Source organism: Bidens hawaiensis, unplaced genomic scaffold, assembly GCF_021521415.1.
Source record: "Bidens hawaiensis isolate Kalapana, Puna unplaced genomic scaffold, B.hawaiensis_p1.1 tig00000001_1, whole genome shotgun sequence".
Lineage (NCBI taxonomy): Eukaryota > Viridiplantae > Streptophyta > Magnoliopsida > Asterales > Asteraceae > Bidens > Bidens hawaiensis.
In genome coordinates this window covers 5,901,039-5,907,652 of record NW_027491014.1, presented here as the reverse complement: position 1 = coordinate 5,907,652, position 6,614 = coordinate 5,901,039, and positions in this window count along the sequence as shown.

The following is a 6,614-nucleotide window of genomic DNA, read 5'->3' as shown; positions in this document are numbered from 1 at the left end:
TTATTGCTTTCTTGTTTGTGTTCGGTTCGTGTGTGTGTTTTATCCTAACAATAAAACTGAGGTCATGATAACTAAAAGCCCATGATACAAGCGTACCAAAACACACTGAGCTTGTTGCTCCCAAAACTAGCAAAATGTTCAACAAACTAGTGATTCTTCAATGGGCAACTCAACAAGAAAAAAAGAAGAACATTACTAAGAGAAAGTTAGGTTTACTTTGTATTATGTTATTAGTTTACATAACAATATTAGTTCTCCGTATATGGGAAATGTCGTTTTCAGCCTTAGCTCATCAGTAAACTTGTATAGATTAATCATGAGAGTCTCATGATTAATAAAGATTAACACCCCCCCCAGATAGTATACTTCTTATGATATCTTAGTTAGATTTACTACTCCACTGAATATTAATTAATTCAAACTTCACTTGAATTCAATCATCATGAATCTAGCTCTTAAAATTTAGAACAAAACTCTGAATTACGAAACATCTTATCCAACAAATATATTCTTCTGGGATTTTTACGCATCAATATTAAGCAAGCTTCATAAAAAGCTGCTAATGAACTAGATTGTTAAAGAAGCACACCCACCTCTTCAAATGTTTCAACGAGATGTACAATATGTTGTAATACTGTATTTTGATAACTAGAGCATCCACATTAGCTAGTTGGTTTGAAAGTATGCAGTGACATTCGGATACGAGTCAAGTCTGGTGTTGGAAAACTTGAGCTCTAGTAGATGGCTCAAGATTTCTGGTCATCATGGAAAATATTTGACAAGGGTTTCCATGATTGAGCTAAATTGAGTGAGCTGACGTCATGTATGAGGGCGTTAATGTAATGTATCATGTCTTCGATGGGTAATTTGTCTTTATCTTTATATGTTCTTCTTGAGGAGGATGATGAGATAGAGGCGGTTTTCTAGGTATGATATGATCAAAAACTTAAACATATCATAGTGGAATTTGAATAGTTTCATCAGAGACGTGTATTGACCGTTTTCGATCTCGAAGATGATGGGAATAACATCTTTCTAACAGTGGTGGCCGGTTGAAGTGTCTCCATGATGTATAAAACAGGTTGTGATAAGGAGAAAACAAGAGTCTCCAATCGGTGATGACGGTGGCTGAAAAAAGGAGAAGTTTGGTTTGGGCTTACGAAAAGTAGGGGTGAGAAGCGAAATATTTTAGAGTAATGCTCTTACCATAACAAAAATTGATTCAAAATCGGTTATCCATTCTCATTGATCCCATATATATAATACAATGAGTGTTAATCGATTTACTATTATGTAGAGTAAGGTTAAAATATAAAGAGTAACAAAAATGAGAATGGTGAGAAAGATTTGTGGCATAAAAAATACTCTTAAAAAAATTCAAGAAAAATAATAAAAAAATTATAACTCAAAATATAAATTAAGAAAAAAAAACTGAGGTGTTTCCCCTCCATCATCGTTAAAAAAAGACACAATGTTGAGGAAAAAAGACACAATGACGATAATAAACAAAAAAACACAATGATAAATAAAAAACACAACTGATCGCGAAATATAACACAAATCCGAACAATATATAACACAAAGTTAAGTGATATAACACAACATCGAGAAAAAAGACATAATGTCAAGGAAAAATGACATAATGACGAAAATAAATAAAAACACAATCATAAATAGAAGGACACAATAATTTTTTTAGCGAGGACGACGGGGGAAACATTTAAGCTTTTTTACTTTTTCGTTTTTGATTAATATTTTGAGTTATGATTTTTTTATTGTTTTCTTTAATTTTTTTCTAGGGTTTTATCTTTAAGCCACAAATGTTTCTTATCCTTCTTAATGTGTGTCATTCTTTGTTGAATAACTCAACCCTTAATATATTATGAGAGAATAATAATTTAAAATAATAATTTAAAACAGTTCAAATCTATTCTGAAAGATTCCAATATATGACAATCCATATATATATATATAATATATATATATATATAGAGAGAGAGAGATAACAATTCAAATCAATTCAAATCTATATAGTTAGGTTGGAGACAACAAACATCTTTTCATAAGCTGACGTACTTTACAATGGTGTGGTTAGATTAAAAAATAAACCTTAGTTTGTGTATAGCTACAATTTGCATTTAATCTAATAACTATATATGAGTAAGGAGACATCAAAGCATTAAACCATAGACCCATTGGTTATGGATTATATTTAACATTACTAAATGTGCACACATTTTTTAAATTTTGCTACACAAAACAACTAGGAAATTTTATTTATCATTTAACTAAGAGTTAATTGCAAATATGGTCTTTGTGGTGGAACCCCAAACGCAGGTTTCAACCACGTGGTGCCATTTTTGCATATATAGGCCATGTGGTGGCATTATTGTTTTAGTTTAGGTTTTCTGTGAGTTTGAGTGTCTTGTTTACCATAAAAAAAGGATAGATTCATAATTTCACGTTTAGGTCTTTGTATAAATAGGTTTGAACCCTAGGGTGAGCATCAAATTGATTACATATTACCAATTAATCAAGAACTTTGCATCGGTGGACCTTAAGGTTTTGATTTCTCCTCTATCTCTTCTAATTGGAGGCTGTTTAGTTGTAATGACTGGTGTATTGTGGAGGGTACATCTACCCAAGGAGGAGAATCTTCCACTGTTTGACCCTTACTCTATGTATGATAAGTAGCTTTCTATTTAGTGTAGAGGTTAATTGTTTAAAGCTGATTATACCACCTTGTGCAGAGGTTAATTGCAATTTTATTGAAACAACAGTTGATGAGCATAAGACACTATTTTCAATTAAAGTTTTCCATGGAAGGAATTTTACTCTGTATCCTAATAGGGAATATGTGGATGGTACGATATCCTATATTGATAGTGTTGATACTAATGATTTGGAACTGATGTGTTTGAAGAGATGGTTAAGGCTTTATAATATGCAAATGATGAGGTTTTGTACTTTTATTATAAGGAGCCACATGTGTCTGGATTGGGGGATTCACCCTTTGGGTGATTACAATGACTTTCGGCCTATGTTTTTTCAAGTAAGGGACGATGTTTAGCTCATTGATATATATGTTGAACATTGGCATTCCGGTATATATATAGAGAAAGAAAGAATTTTACAAGAAGTAATGGATTTGAGACCAGGTGTACCGAATACCGTGGAGCAAGCACATTTTAATTCAGTTTTCTCATTTCACCCACCAAATAAGATTTCATCTTCTGACGAAGGAGAGAATGAAGATGAAGTACAAGGAGTGGGGGAAAGTGAATACATTGATGAAGATGATCCTAACTATGTTCAAGATGAAGAGTATTATGTGTTGGAGGACAATCATGTAGTTGACATGAGTATATTTAAGGAAAATGCTGATTATGATGACAAGTGAAATTGGTGATAGTGACAAGAGTAGATTTAAGGAAAAGTTGATTATGATGTAAGGGAAGTTGGTGATAGTGATAGTGACAATGATACTGAGGCTGATGTTGAGTATGAAGATAATGATGCTCATGAGCAAGATGATTTTGCCACAATCTCGAAGAAGGTGATAGCTTGGGTAAGAAGAAGAAAACAACATGGAGGTAATGGAATTGTGCCTTCTACAATTGTTGAAGTTCCTTTCTATGTTGGCCAAGTTTTACCAAATAAAGATACCATTAATACAATGGTTAATCTTGTACAATTAAGTGAAGAAGGAAACTTTTTATCAAAAAAATTGAAACTTGTAGGTATAGAGTTGTGTGTTTGGGTAAAAGCCAAACATCAATATTAGGATGGGGGCTCCCATGGCAACAAAAAGAAAACCCCATAATGGGAAATTGTATTGGAGTAAATGGAAAAGGGCCAACTAATGTAGGTAAAGGAAAGTCCAAAGGCCCAACTGTAAAACCTAAAAAGTCCATTAAACCCACTTACCCTTTTGCAATTCAGATCAATCTGGGCAGCACGAATGGTGTGTGAAGACCATAAATAAAAGACATCACTGTGTACAAACAAGAGAACTTTGTTTGTTGGCAATGAGTACTGTTGCCCGAGAGATTGAACGGATTCTCAGCTTCAACGTATCTCGCCATATTCCAAAATTGACGAACGATACTTAAACGAACGTCAGGATTGCAGTGATAGAAAGTGAATACGTGAACGTCGTAGAAATTCCAATAATCCTCCAAGTACAGCTTCGTCTGCAAAATTTGTACCGACAAAGGCACAAACATTATGTCGTTTTTCGTATGGCAATAAATGCATCACAGTTGTGGTTGTTGTTGTTGTTGCTGTTGTTGTTGTTGTTGATAAGCAACCGGTGGATCTTGGTCCATGTTATCAGCCATAAGTCTAAAATAAATAATATCGTGAATCAGTAACATTCAAAAATTATAACACTTTATAAAATTTTGAAAGTTATCACCTAAAATTAATAAGAAAACTAATTTAATATGTCATTCGTTAATAACAGGCTGATTCGTTACAATATTATAACGAATCGCCTGTTTCGCTATCAAGTAAATTAATGACGAATTAAGAATTTGCGAATTACTATTAAAAGGTAACGAACTAACCCTCTAGTTCGTTATAATTTACTAATACCAATCTGATTCTTTAGAAAAGTTGATTCGCTTATTCTAATTCGTTTTAATTGCTAACGAATTGGACACGAATTAGTTCCAATTCGCTAAGCATAACGAATGGCCAAAACAGCTTAATCTTTGACTTATTGGTCAAGGTCAAAATTACCAAGAACACTAAAAGTCAAAAGCACAGATCTGATATCAATTACCCCATAATCATCGATGAAAATCCAAACAAATGACCACAAGGATCTCGGAAACTCATTACGATTAGAGTGGTACTGATTTGGGGTTCCATAAACATGGTATAAGTCTCTCAAATTAGGGGTTTGAACTAAGCATAAAACCCGATAATTAAAGTTAATAATTAACCCGGCAATCATTAATCAATATATGATCAAAGATCACCATGGATCTCGGAAATACATTCCGATCACAATGACATCAAAATGGAATTATTTAACATAGGATTAAACACACCGATGATGGTCTATATAAACCTCGAAGACACGGTAATAAATTACCATAATTACCCTATCCAATCTGTATGATTTTTAACGAAAACTACAAAGATGTGATCGTCTATACCTTAGAAATACAATGGTATAATCAAAGTACGAAAACTCAATGATCAAATATTCTGGAAAAATCGGCCAGAGTAACAGTGCAATGAGGGAGATGAAGAGTGAATAATGAAACGAACCACCTTCACATTTCCCTATATAGTCTGACACAACACATTTTCCAATGTAACAAATCATCTGATTCGTTTGAATTTTGAAATAACGAATCAGGTGATTCGTTAACTTGACATAACGAATTACAAAGTGATTCGTCAAAGTCTTAACGAATTAGAATCCATTCGTTACAGAGTGGCGGAAGCGAAATAACCTTAACGAATTAGAACACAATTCGTTATAAATGGCTTTAATTTGTTACTTTAGCGAAACAAAATTAACGAATCATCTTATCAATTAATTAATCAATTTATCATCATCATCATCATCATCATCATCATCATCATCATCATCATCATCATCATCATCATCATCATCATCATCATCATCATCATCGTACTCAGTATGTCCCACCAATAGCAAAGCTATGGTAGGGTCTGAGGAGGGTAAGATGTAGACAGCCTTACCTCTACCCCATAGGGATAGAGAGGCTGCTTCCGGTGAGACCCCCGGCTCGATAGTAGTTTTGCATCAAGCCTTAGACATAAGGCACATAACACTCAATCATCGGGACACCGACCGATTGGTGCATGTACCCTTGTCTTTCGGCTATCAACGCCACCACATGATGCTTGATTAACCTTCCGCCACTTTTAACGTTATTTTCACGAGATTAGTAAAATAACGTCAAAATTAGTGCAATTTCACTTTTGCCCACACGAGGGTTCACACATATATACATAATATGCGTGCACCGCAAGTAGGGAATTAATTAATCAATTTATGTACTTTTAAATTAAATAATTAAATAAACGAATTAATGAAATCAATTAACTTAAGTAAATCAACAAAATCTCGTATTCTGAGGATCAAATACCTTAATGTGTGTTATGTTTTGAAACACTTAACTTAAAGAATTAAATAAAATATGTAAAAATGAAAACACATATTCTTTTTGTATTTTGATCTTTTGATTAATAATATTTACAAATGAAATATCTGAAACGAAAAACATAGAACATAAAATGTTTTTTTTTTGTTTTTGTATGGTTTTTCAAAAGCAGTACATATTTTTTTTTGAGTTTGAGCAGAGAATCATATTGACTAAATTGCCCTTCTATCACAGTTTTATATTTTAGCGATATTTGGACTGGCGTTAAGTCGGTCATTGATATTGCTGTCCATTTAAATCTTATAACAAGTCCTCAAGCATTTTTGTGATATGATTAATGCTTCAATTATCGCACAGAATATCAGAAACTATCAGCCTCTAATCTCGGTTCAAGCTTCATTTGATTTTTGCCAAATCACCCCAACTTGACTTAAACCATTATAGGGTTGATCAAAATTTAGAAAATTT